The sequence below is a fragment of the Taeniopygia guttata genome, chromosome 11 (genome assembly GCF_048771995.1).
Source record: "Taeniopygia guttata chromosome 11, bTaeGut7.mat, whole genome shotgun sequence".
NCBI lineage: Eukaryota > Metazoa > Chordata > Aves > Passeriformes > Estrildidae > Taeniopygia > Taeniopygia guttata.
Window position 1 is genome coordinate 8,204,247 of NC_133036.1, and position 13,829 is coordinate 8,218,075.

The window sequence follows — 13,829 nt, forward strand, 5'->3', positions numbered from 1 at the left end:
GAGAGTCCAAAGGAGATAACACTGAAAAAACTCAGATCTCATGAATGTTAATATATACAGTTTCCTCCTGTTGGAAGCTGCAGGCATATCGGGCACATGCCAATCAATCTGTTCTGGCAGGGAGTGGCAGAGGTACAGGAAGATCCTGCCATGTTTTGGGATGCAAACAGCTGCATTCCCCCGCTCCCACAAGACTGATCTCTTAGCTGTGGATGTTGTAACGAGCAGACTATGAATCTTCAAACTCAAGGTTAATTCCTGTTTTCAGTAATGGATGAGAAAAGCTGAAAATCCATCAAAATTACACAGAGGAGGAAAATGCCTCTGAAAGCAAATGTCTTGAGAAAGTTCTAGCTGTGAAATGAAATGCAGCCATGGCAAACGCTGTGAGTTCTCAGGATTCAAGTGTGCCCTCTTTGAGAGGTTGCTGAAGGAAGAGATGAAAAACAGCTGAATGCCTCAGAAGGAAGGCTGGGGCAGCTGCCCTCTAACAAGAGGTTCTCAAAGGCTCCAGTCTCTGGGATGCCCCTCACATAATAGCTAAAGGGAGAAAACACAGAGGATTTAAAGGTACAGAAAATATCAGACTGTGTGGGATACACTGAAACTGCAGCCATAAGCCCAAGTACTAAATAATAAGACAGAATGATGATCTGTGGGGTCATTAAGTCCTTATTTTCCTAGCTGCAGATGATGTTGCCTCACAATTCCTTTCCCAAGCATAAACCAGCTGTGTTCTGCTCTTGGTACTGAGGTTGCAGCCCCAGAGATCTATAGAGACATGACAAATCTGGTGTGTATGCACATCCCTTATTCCCAGGGTTAAAAGAATACTTCTGACAGTGGAAAACTCCAGGAGAAAATACTCTATAAAGAAGTTTAAGGGCCCACCTGAAGGGGAAAGCAAGCATTTACTTTAACAATGATTATTTTTTAATTGTTTTGTGTGATTTCAATGAACACAAGCTGATGTAGGAGAGAGACCATTTGCAAATTCCTCTTGTAGCAGTGCATGCTGTACAATTTAATCTGTAAACTGCTTTGGATAATACCCTGGAATAGTTTTCTGCTCTCAGTAGCACAGTGAACAGTTGCCCACGTAAATCCCCCATGAGATAGGTGACCCCTTTATGATCCAGCACACACAGCAGAGGAGAGAGAACCTGCTCCACTCATAAAACCAATCATTCTTCCCTAACAGTCTACACATTGCAGCCACCATAAAACCCACCCTGACCATATTTAGCAGGCTGGGGTGTGATTCTGAGCTTGAAGGTTAAAGACCTGCACAGGTCCAGCCCCGTGTCTGGATGTGAAGTTAGTAATTCACACAAACTACTACCAAATGACACTGAAAACCAGGAATCCCCAGCACAGGAGCAAAGGACCTCCTGGAAGATGCACAGTTCTGTGCCACTGGGCTGTGCAGCACTGGGAGGTGTTGATAAACTTTGTTGATAAGCTAAACTTAAAAATACACCCAGGAATAGCAATGGGAACATTTCTTTTCCACAACAGGCACCGAGGTCTTTAACATGGAATATCACATTTTCAGCCTATCACATTTTCAACCAAGCCAATGCCTCACCACCCTCCCCTCCAAAGCAAGCCATAGTGATGACATCTTCCTTATCATCAATAAAAATGATGTACAGCAGACTGCGGAGTTATTCAACAAGCAATTTCCAATGATCACCTTTACTACGGTGTATAAAGCAGATCTAGGACTCCCTTTCCAGGATGTCAGAATTTTATGAAGCATCAAGTCTCCACTTTCAGCTCCCTGTTATGAAAAGAACAGCTCTTCACGTCCATATACAGTGCTTTGCTTGCCTCAGCACATCTCCGTGACCGCACAAAAAGGTTGCTCGTGATGAGGATTGCTATTAAAAGCAACACTGAGGTGATGCAAGAGAGGAAAAACCATTTGCAAAACACACTTAAAAAGAGCTGAGCAGGTGTTGCTGTCTTCCAGCCCATCTTGCCTGAGCCTGTGGACCACCCTCGATGGGGGTGGTCCCACCGAGCATCATGAGCACAGATGAGCTCTGTTATTAATGAAGTTTTTCCTAACTAATGTTGCTGGAACTGAAAATGTGGCCTCAGGAATTGATTGTGTAAATCCCTCGGATGGATGGAAGCTTTTTCCAACAAAACTGAGCATCACAGATGATTATTTCTGCCATCCCTGCAGCAGTGAGGGCAAGCTAAGAGCTGAGCACATGCTCAGAGCTTAGCACAGGCTGTTACAGGAATTTCTGAGTGTCAAGGACTCAGTCTCTTCTTGAGGATGCAGTGTTGATTCCTAACTGTAGAGATGAGTCATGAGGAGTCAAAAGACAGAGCAGAAACACATCTGTTACTCTGCTGATCTGAAGAAGAAATATTTTCTCCACCTCAGTATTTCAAACCCATCCTCACTTTTTCCTACCAGCACCTCCTCTGCCATAGCTGTGTTTTCAAATCCAGGGACATCACCATTATTCAGGAATAGGCCCTTTAGCAAAGATGAAATGAAAGCAATATTACAGCTCAGCAGTGACCAAGGATGTTAAATCCTCCTCTAGCAGGAATAAACAACTGTCTTTCAGTGATTTCTGTGTCCTGAGATTTGCACCACATTTGGACACAGTAAATATAAGTAAATTAGCCCAAAGGAGTCAACATTAGATTAAAAAAATTGGGTACTGTAACAATTATCTTCTGCATTTCAGAGCGCAGCTAGTAGAATTTACTGCATGGAAGAAAAGGTGAATGGATTTGCATTTAAGTTTCATCACTTTTAAGGTCCCCAGTAGCCAAGCTTCCCTTTAAAAGAGCCCTAGTGGACAATAAACTCTTTTAGAAAATATACAGCAAAGCAGCAGTGCCCAATAGACATAAAATTAGAGTGCTGTGATGTTTCAGCTGTTCACTTCCTTTGATACAGGCAGCTGGCAGCAAGACACTTGAAAAGATGGAAGAACAAGTAACTTCTAATGGATAAATATATATTTTTTCCATATCATATGTGTTTTAAATATGCATAAATGCACACACTTGCACGTGTACTAATAGGATAAATTTACAGGGCAAACAGAAGTGAACAGTCACTAGTATAGATACTGAGCTACCATTAAGCATTTAAAATAATTACAGCTTTTAAACCATGGAAACAAGAACTTTAAAAGAATATTTTTGGTGCATTTTCCTCTAGAGTGAACATTTCTTGAGCATTCCCTCCTGAGTGAAATCAGAAATCACCAGTGATATTATATTTTAAAAGCAAAAGATTTCTGCAGAAGATTTGTCATAAAGATGTCCCCAAATTAACCCCCAAGAGATGGACCAAGAGAGACCTTTAATAATATTTCAGTATGCAATTAGTTTTTAAATTTCTTGTTAATTGTAATTAATTATCAATTTCATGGATGTCTTTGCACATGCTATTTTCATGTGAAGCCATGGAAAGGGTTTTCCTTTCCACACAGCCAGCACTGATTGCAGGAGGAGGGGAAGGCAGCTGCCCCCTCTCTCTGTACACTCCATTCCTTGTGCAGATCTCTACCCCCAGGTCTGTCCCCATAAACCTTCCTTTTCTTCAAAGGGAAACAACTGGATGTACAGCTCTTCACAATGACCTCCTCAGTGAGACACACGGGAATCAAAGGATATTCATCCTCCTGGAAATCCAGCTTCCACAGTAAAGCTTTCACTCAGCAGACTGAGCTGACCTGTCTTTATGCAAAATAGTGCTCAACCAGTGAACTGCTGAAGAATTAACAAAAAAACTATCAGAAAATAAATTGAAAATAAATAATTTACTTATTTGGATCAAAAGTAAAAAAACCACCACAGTATTCACCATAAGAAACCAAGAAGCTGTTATGTTTTATGCAATAGATCTTTGGCCTCCCTTTCCTCCTCCTCTTCCTCCTCCTTCTCCTCCTCTCTCCAGCCTTGGTGATTTGCTCAAGAGCCCTGGGAGCTGCAGGATGGGAGAATTTTTGGATGGTCCCCGGGAGCCCATCTCCTCTGGGCTTTCCTGCAGAAGCAGAGGAAGGTTTTTTTATCTGTTACTCAGCTCTGACGTGCTCTGCTTTCCTTCTGGGTGTTATATATTTGTTTTCATGAGCGTTTGCAGCACCTTTCCACTTTGCAACAGCAGGCTTTGTGTGCCAGGCAGAAATATCAATGTTATCAGATGCCATATGTGTCAGTCCTTATCTGTAGTTGGCTGCAAGCCCTTCCCAGAACAACCAAAACAGATAATCCTTTCTAGAAGAAAAAAAACCCAAACCAACATTACCTATATTTGGCTTGAAGACACTGTCATATAATTTTGAGGTTCTTTTTTTGCAGCTGGATACACACAATAGAAAAAAACCCCTAGTTTCTCATAGATGTGATTTCTTCTCCCCTCTGAAACAATGAATGTATTTATATCTGATTTATGCCATAAAGGTACAAGTCCTTGAGGTCTTTCCTCTTTTACAGCATATGTTCAGCTCTTGTTTTTGCATTTGTGTAAGGAAAATAAAAATAAAGAGACAATATATATTTTCATCTTTAGCATGAACAGGTGTGTATCCAGCAGGATGGGAAGGCACTGATCAGCAGGTGCTGCTCTCCTGCTGCAGGAGGGGTTTATTCTGGTGCTTTGATTAACAATCCCTGCTTGGACACTTCCCCCTTCATGGAGGTGATGTGAGGCTGAAAGGATCTCAGAAGTTTTCAGCAATGGTGGTTATTGGGTGAACTGGTCCTGGTTAACAGATTTGTAACATAATATAGAAACTCCATATTGAATCTCCTCATTCTAAAATGATGTTTGTCTCAGTAGCCTTTAATGGGACAAAGCTAAGGCATGAACAGAGTACACATGAGCACACAAAATGTCTGCAACTCAAGCTAACAAAAAGCACAAAAGCAACCAAATTACAAAAACAGATGTTCTTCAAGGCTTTTAAAGGTTTGCCCACCAGTTTCTATATGGAAAATTGTTTTCCTTGTGATGCCTTATGAAGGCTGACCTAAAACAGAGGCTGGACAGAGATAAAGAATAAAGTAGGGATTTATTTGAAGGCCTCAAAGGATCCACCTTGGGCAGCACAAGAGCCCAGCCAGGGCTACACCAATAATGAACCAAAATGGTCCCAAAATGCACAAGCCTTCATGGGGTCTCTGTTTTATAAGTTCTGGTCCATCTGTATATTTGAGTTCATTGTCCAATTCCAGCTTTAGCCCAGGCAGTCCCACCCTGCTTGTTTTTCTCTCTCCAGCCCATGGTGTTTGTGCTCTTGGGCCTGAGATTTGGATCATTTGTCCTTGGTGCCCAGCTGGAGCAGGAATTGTTTTGTCTCCTTGCTCTATGAAGAGAACTCACCATCCCCTCATGTGAAGCTCAGAATGACACACTAAAGCAGCACAGAATGTGAAAAATATAAAAGCCAAAGCCTGAGGCATCACTTGCAGTGTCCAGAACTTTCTGGCTTTGTATTAACAGGTTCAGGAGGGCGAAGCAGTGAGGAGACCACTCTGCCTTGGAGGAGATCAGCACCTTTGTGGGGTCTGAGGGTGATCTGGGAGGGCAGGAGCTCCATGGGGGTGGGAGAGGGCCTGGGGTGACCCCAGCTCCGTGGAGCTTGAGGACCTTGCAGGTGGAGCTGGGACACGGCCAGGACCCTGCAGGCTCTTGCACACATCTGGAAAATGTGGGAGTGTGCAAGGCTGTGCATCCCTCATGGGCTGCTGTAATTATTACTGCTCTCTTAATCACGTTATGCAAATGGGCTGAGCGGGAAGGAGGGAGAGGAGGCAGACAGAATAACTGAGGAGGAAAGGGTAATACTTTTGGGTGGTTACGACTTTGCTCCCTGATTAAAATTCCTGGAATTCTCAATTGTTTCTTATCAAAGGGCTTAAAAAGGAGGATTTTTCTTTTAATAAAAATAAACGAAGAAAAATGGATCTCTCATTTCCAAGGGATACAATGGAGATCACCTTGTAGTCTGGCAGCAGAATTGATCTGATTTGCATTACCAAGGATGACTAAATGGAGTGTTAAATTATCTCAAAAAAAAGAAAGATGTAAATTGATATTCATGACATCAACAAGGTTAGAAAGGAAAAAAAAAAAAAGATAGTGAGTCTTTACATGCCTTCTTGTACTATACAAGTGTTAATCTTATATTCCATGGGCACTACACTACTCCAAAAGGCATCTTCTGCTTTTGTGTGACACCTCTAGGAAATGATTTGCAATTATACAAACCAGCACCAGAATGTGAAGCTGCAGCAATCAGCACTGGCTATAAAAACACTAATTATTTCTGATAAATTCATTCTGTAGATGCATTCTGAACACACACAAAAAAGTTTAGTGAGCTGCAGATTTGATTTTGGAATAAATGCATTGCATTCTAAAGTTTTCTGTTGGAAAAGAGGTGGGGGGAAAGGGAAAACTGCTTCCTTCATCAGCTATGGAATATCTCAAAAATATTTTTGAGCCATATTTAAATTGTTTCATTGCTCTTAAAATGTTTCATTATTTGTATGGATTCCATCATCATTCATGTATTTATCTATACACATATGCACATATATGGGAAATACAAGGTATGTGCAATTCCATGAATGAAATTCCATATTTGTCCCCCACATGGGTATTATTAACTTGGGTTGACTCTGGGCTAACGTTATCTTCTAATTTTGGGTCATCCTGGCACATGGCAGAAGGAGGCTCTGATCCCAATCTTGCCACTGCTCCCAAATTTACTTGGGATCACATTTTAAAGGATTGCTGGTCTAACCAATATTGAATAATTTCTACCTATAACTAACTAGTATTGCCCGACTACTTTGCTCAGCTTTTGGGACTTTAGTTTGAGCCTTGCCATAGCTGAAACTTTTCTATGAAGTCTTGGGGTTGTGGGAGTACAGCTTAATCTTGCTAATTTAGGATTTTATGACTGTAATGCTGCATGATTTTTAGTAGGTCAGAGAAAACTGTGTAGAGGTATATTTATTTTAAAATATTAGGTTTAACTAGTTTCCAAATGCTTGGGATGTCTGATAAGGCATAATTTTTGAACATACAAGTCAGTGTTATACACTCATCAAATGCTGCGAAGGGCCAGAGTATGTTTTGGTATTTAGACACCAATTCTTAGATAAATAAGAAGTTTTTGCTATAGTGCTGACACAAAATGCCTGTAAAATCATCATACACATGTCATTCACCTTTGAGTCCATGGCACAGCATTGTCACCACAGCTCCAGTCCCCTGTGGACCAGAGCAGCAAGGATTCCACCTGGAGCACATCAATCCCTTCCCAGCAGCACAACCAGTCCCTGTGACGATTATATCCACGGTCCATGCTCTGCCCCCTGGCTGTCTTTCAGGATTTGTCAAGCATTTTTTCCTAGTTGAAATGTTCACATTTCCCTATCAGTCTTCAATTTTATCAGCTGTCCGGCAAGAGCACATAGCTGACAATTTTTCAGCTGTTTTCTTCTTCGCTGTCCAATACTGAGAACAATTCCTTCAGAATGAGGGAAGGATATTGGCATTTGGTTAATACCACAGGAAGGTGAGAGGTAGAGTGAAATGTAACCCCAAAGTGACAAAACCTATTAGTCAAATAACACTGTCTACTTCTTTTTATTCTTTATTAAAAGAAGTTGCAAATATTTTCTTTAGTGTTAAATCAAAATCTCTGAGTACTCAAGGATGACAATTCTGACTCATAGTCAGAAGCCTCTTTCCTCATACCTAAACTTCCTGCATCTCCACTGAAATGCATCGAGCCCTTTAAATCTGTTGCTCATCTCACTGCCAAGATATTGAATTATAAAAGCTGATTGAACTTTTTTTTTTTAAATTCAGAATAGCAGTGGAAAGATTTACTTCACCTCTTTATCCGCCAATATTTCTGTATAGGTGTTTATTATAATACTTTATGTGGATACTAACTTTAGATTTGCAGATATGCATTTATGAATAAAATATTGTAGATGAGATCATAGATTAAGACTAACAAATGCAGTAGTGATTTTTTCATTTGTAGTAACACGATGACCTCTTTTGCATTGCAAATTTCACTATATTTGGGTTGGGGTGAGGATATGAAATATGTAATATCAAATAAGGATCTATAATAAACCAAAAGTGGATATCTGAGGAACAAGATGTCTGAAATTGAACAGTTTTTGATGTTTTAGTTTGTTCTACCCTGGCTTGTTTCTCAGTGAACCCCAGAATTTACTCTCTGCTGTCCTCAAACCATTTCTGCATTAGGGAATGGGATGGAAGCACTTCCTGACACAGTTTTACACCCCTCATCTCATGGCAGGAAAAACATAATTTTCTCCAGAGCCCTTTCATGCTGGTGGGCATTAGTGACAATCAGCCCTGAAAAGTTCCCAGCAGCACAGGGTGGTTTGCAGTGAGATGTAAAATGCTCTATTTATAAACAGTGTGTCCATTAGTGGACCCCAGATGAAAGCTAAATTAAACACCTGCATTCAGATGTTTCTAAACAATGTTTCCTGCTGCACTGACAAATCATACCTAGCTATTTTCCATGAAGGGTATTATCTCTTTAGAGGAAATCTGTCAGAGAGAGATCAGTCCAATATTCTCCATCCCTGAACAAGAAATCTGGGTTATACAAACCCAGTGCTCTTTGCAGGCTTGGGAGTGTCTTTGCACATTCTTGTCCCCAAATGTCACCACTTCATAAAAGAAACTGAGCCTCTAATGTCCTCTTAAAGCTCTATCACAATAACAGGAGGGATTTAGAGAAGTGCAAACACTCCAAAAAGATGGAAGGAAAAGTAAAATTATTGCTTTGTATCTGGGATGAGAAATGTTTACTGTCAACCAAAATGCATTCTAACTTCTGTCCACAAGTATCTATCCAACTAATTGCTATGGAATAACTGAAACCAGAAGAGAAAGAGTCCCCTTAGTGCTACACTCTAATTTCATGTGCTCTGTTCACTGTCTTTTAAAACCTAGCACTTCTTTGTGATGAATAGTCCTTGGCTGCCCTTCATCCTGGCAGAGGACTTTGCATTTTAACCTTTATTTCTCATATTGGTTTTCACTCCAGATGTTGGCCCTTTGGACATTCCTGATCCACATTTAGCACCTCAGTTTTGGGTGCTGCCCACAGATAACCGGTGCTAAGGCCATTATCTTGCCAAACATCCCTGCAGCCAGCATGCAGTCAATTATTTTAATATTGTCTTTTAAATGAATCGCTCTAATCATCCTGGCTGCCTACCTCTGAGGCCAAATTAACTTGTCAGCCTCTTTTGTGTTCCAAGGGTCAATTTCAGAGAGGTCTCAGCAATGGCCCAAATCTGCTGCCATTGAAATCAATGGCAAAGCTCCCGGGATCCTCACTGGAAGCAGGTTTTGGCAAGTACAGAGCATTTGTGAAAATTCCAGCCTTCAGGACAAAATGTCCTCAATGTTTCAGAGGTGCCCTGCTCTGTGGCATTAAAGAGACATCTCCCCATGACACACACACAGAGCACTAACCCCGGGTGCCTTCCCTTGTTCCTGCTCTGCATACCCACATTATTCTCATTTTGCTTTCTGCAGTTGCCTGAAGTAATTGCTGCATCCTAAATCCCTTTTCCTTCCCCAACTGATTTCCTACCTCCTAGATTTCTTCTTTTTCAGATGTTTTGACTGCACATTACAACAACTTGAATTTTACCACAATGTTAAACCAAGAAGCTTCTTCTTCCTCCCCTTTTTATTTCTCTTCATTTATGCCTTTTTTAAAACTGATACAACAACTTCACAGTTTAGAAAACATTGCATTTATTGGGTGTTTACTCCATAATTCATTTCATTAAATAAAACAAGGCTTAACACCAATCCCCAAAGTACCCCGAATTATTATTTCTCTCCAGACTGGTACACCACAGTTTGTCCTTCAGCCAGTACAGATTCTCTGCAACCATGAGCACCACCAGCTTCCTCCACACTTCTTCTCCAGGAAGGACTGTGGAGTTGGCTTGTTATAAAATGTAGATGGATTATAAGCACTGCCTTTCCTCTAATGCCCAGTTTCATAAATTAATTTCAATAGAGAAATGATCAAGCCAACAGTGGTTTGGCAGATCTCCTCCCCGAGGGATCCAAATTCCAGCCTTGGGTGCCCAAGGCTGGAAGAACAGAACTACACTCGGAAAGGAAAGTGCCCATTTCAGCCACCACCTGTTTCACATTTCACAGCAACACTAGGACCCCCAAACTGGAATGCTGTGCTCTGTTCCAGGACAAAGAAGGGAGATCTTATCAATGGTAATTTTGCTAAATTGCTTAAAAGTCTAAATTTAATACAGGCATACACAAAATAAAAGTTTGTTTATAAAGGAAAAAGAAGTTGGAATGCTTATCATACAATATTGTGTAGCAATTTTTACAAGAAGCAGTGCTGGCTTATATGGACAGCAAATTTAGACTTTGCATGGATGCAAAGTCACCCATCAAGCAGAAAAACCCTTCCTGAGGAAATCCTCATCTGTGGATGTTCCAAGTTTTGATATTTTTTTCCTAAATTAACCTCTGCTTTCTCAGTTGATTCTGGGAACAGATGAAGTTAAACAAAATGATGCCCAGAGTAGGATTGGTGTGGTTGTCTCTGCCGCAGGGGGCAAAGGCAGTGGCTGACCCTCCCTGCCCCTGGCAGTGGAGCAGGGAGCTGCACCTCCTGCTTCTCCATCAGCTCAGTGAAAGCTCTGGAAGGTCTGGTTCTCACCCAGTCAGCACCTTCAGGGTGGCTTCTTGCTATTCCTGATAAAACCACTATTCAAAACCTGTGGGCAGCTGTGCTCAGCTCCTGGCTGATGTCTGAGCCGGGCAATCAATCCCCCTCCTTCCCTCCGGAGCCCCCTGATTTCCAGTTTCTCCACAGTGGTTCTGTGTGTATCTCGCCCTCACTCTGCTGTAAATCCCAGGAAAACTATGGGGCTGTGCTGCAAAATGCAGCTGACAACATTTAAATCAATGTCAAGCCAGCAAGGAACAGTTTGCCTTCACCAAAACCCTGGAAAAGCCAGGAAGCTATGAATGGAAATATCACATTGATTAAAAATAAATAGAGAAAAATTCCCATAATTGTTAATTTTTATGATATTTCATCCAGATATGTCAATCATCTATTTAATACACTTTTCATTACCAAAAAGCCACTCCCTACCCCCACACAGAGTCTGGAAAAGGCAGGCAATTTATTCTTAAACATATTTCTCCTGAACTGACCATGACCTCGCTGGGTGTATATTCCTCTGCACTTGACATTATCACAGAGTGAAAGAGTAGTTTTACCTTGCACATAAGACTTAAAAAGAGTCAGTCATTGATCTTGGTTTTCATTTCTGCCACAAAGGAATGCACAGGCATTTTTTTCTTCCACAAATGTGGATTTGGGTAAAAGCCAGCTTTACTTGCCTGGTAATATACACCAGCAGTTTGTGTGTGACTGGCAGCTGATGCTCCTGCCTCTGAAAGAGGAGAGCAGTGGCATTTGTCATGGCATGCCTCTGACATTTTCCACAGCAAGGGGCAGATAATATCAAACTCCTGCTCATCCATTCAACTTCCTGGGGAGAAACAGACTTCAAAATCTAAACTCGAGGAAAAATAGGCTCTTAGACACTTGTCCTAAAGGCTGCAAGAAAAAAAAAGTGTTTATAAATGTATCAAACTGCAGGAGCAGGATTTATCTTTGATTTGTCCTTGTTGGTTCTTGTCTGTACAGCCTCCCTCTGCTAGGGCAGGGCTTGGCCCCAGGGTCCTGGGGAGCCACAGGAGGTTTGGGGTTAGTCCTGCAACAAAACCCCAAAAAATCTCCACATTGAGAAGGAGACACGGTATTTGAAAGCTTAATATCTCACCTCTTGGCAATGGAAAGCATCAGCAAAAGTAAGACTGAGCATCCCATGGGGTCCATCCATTACAGACTCCCCGTGCACCAAAATCCCCAAATGGAAGAACAAAAAGCTTCACTGTAGCTTTTTAAAGCATCCCCAAATTCATGGGGCAGCACAAGAAGTTCCAGCTGTGCTACAGAGAGAACCTGCTGGGAGAAGTATCTTGAAAACTGTTTAATCTTGAAGCTTAATTCCTCAGAAAGTAGTTCCCCACAAGACTGAATGTCCAGTCTGTGCAATACCCCACACTTGGGATGTTCAGGTGGACAAGCACAGTTTTGTGCCAACCATTTGCATGAAACAGGGGCTGCATTGCAAATTCATCCCAGGGCTGCAGCTCCTGCTGCTGAGGGCAGAGAGCCAAGGGCCAGGAATGCCAGTGGCACTGCTTGTCATGGCTTGGGCCAAGTCCACCATCACTGCAGGATCTATCCAGTTCTCTCTTTAGCATCCAAAAAACAGTCCTTTCCTTTCCAGAAACATGACACTTGAAAGCAATTATATAGTACCAATGAGCAATAGAGAAGTCTTTCGTGGCTAAGGCACCATTATTTAAATTAAATCTCCAACCATCCACTTGCTGATAAAAATACAGTTTCCTCTGGGTGATTTCCACGAATCTGTGTGCTTACAGCATAACACCAGTTGCAACCTGAAGCCATAATTCAGCCACATAAACTGAAAATGATAAATCCAGGGTCTCTGAATCTTTGCCCTAAGATTCAGGGTGTGTTGAGTTCAGGATGTATTTTTTTATTCTCTCTTTGTGATCATGTCCTTCTTTCATTTAGTGCATTTATGAACACATAAATGTTTATACCACCCATGCAAACCTTCTTGTGCTGGAAGATGAAGCCTAAAGTATACAAAACCAAACTTGTAGCCTTAGTTTGTAGATTCACTGCCACAGAAGATAGTTTCCTGCATATTTGGACACTGTGTTGTATAAATGGCTATTGATGGCTATGAGCAGGTCTTTAAACTGCAAATATATAACTATCAAATAATAATAATAATAATCCCACATAATCCGAGTGTGTGGGGCATGCTCACATATAGAATATGCAGCAAGTATAATTTAGTTGCAGTTTCTAAAGTGGAGAATCCAAGATTTAAACAGGGAGCTAACAGTACAGATACATGTCAGGAAAAGGGAGATGCAGAAAATGACCCAGAGCTGAACCTCAGTGACCTCCCATCCATCAATATAAGTATGAGAAGGCTCAATGCCAGAATTTCTGCATAACAAGCACAATAAAATGCCACAATAACAAGAAAAAAGAGTGGTAACCTGAGGAAAATCAAACTAAGCCTTCCCCACTGGAATGTTTTTGCATGGGTGTGTGTTTTGCAGGGAGATACTTTACTTAGCATTACAAATGTAAGTTAGACTATGGCGCATATAAGCACATCCATATTTCATGAACCTCTATGTAGCTCCGTAGTATTATCATATAAGTGGTATAGATTCCTTTCCTGGCTGTAATGGCAGAGTGTTTTCATTTTAATGATCCCTGTTATTATGCAGGGTAAAGGAACTCACAAGATCATCAGTACTTAGAAATTTCCAGAGTGGCTTTTTCCCCTCGCTGCATGTTCTGTATGGTGTTGCCTTGATTTTTCACCTGGGGCCACATCCCCCAGCTAAACTCTTAGTCAGATAAGGGCCAGCTCTTCATCCCCTTTGTGTTTTTAGGGATCTGGGAGTGTAGGTGGGTGGAGTGGGGGCAAAGCCTGGGTTTGGGCCAGGCTAGAGCAGGTGGCCTTCAGAGGGAGTGTGGTGTGATTTACCCCAAATGCCTCTCAGAGGTCTGAGCCTTCTGAGGGAGAATAAAGAGAGCCTTGGCTGAATGTAAATGATGTTTTCATATGGTAATATATTACGTGGCTTGGAC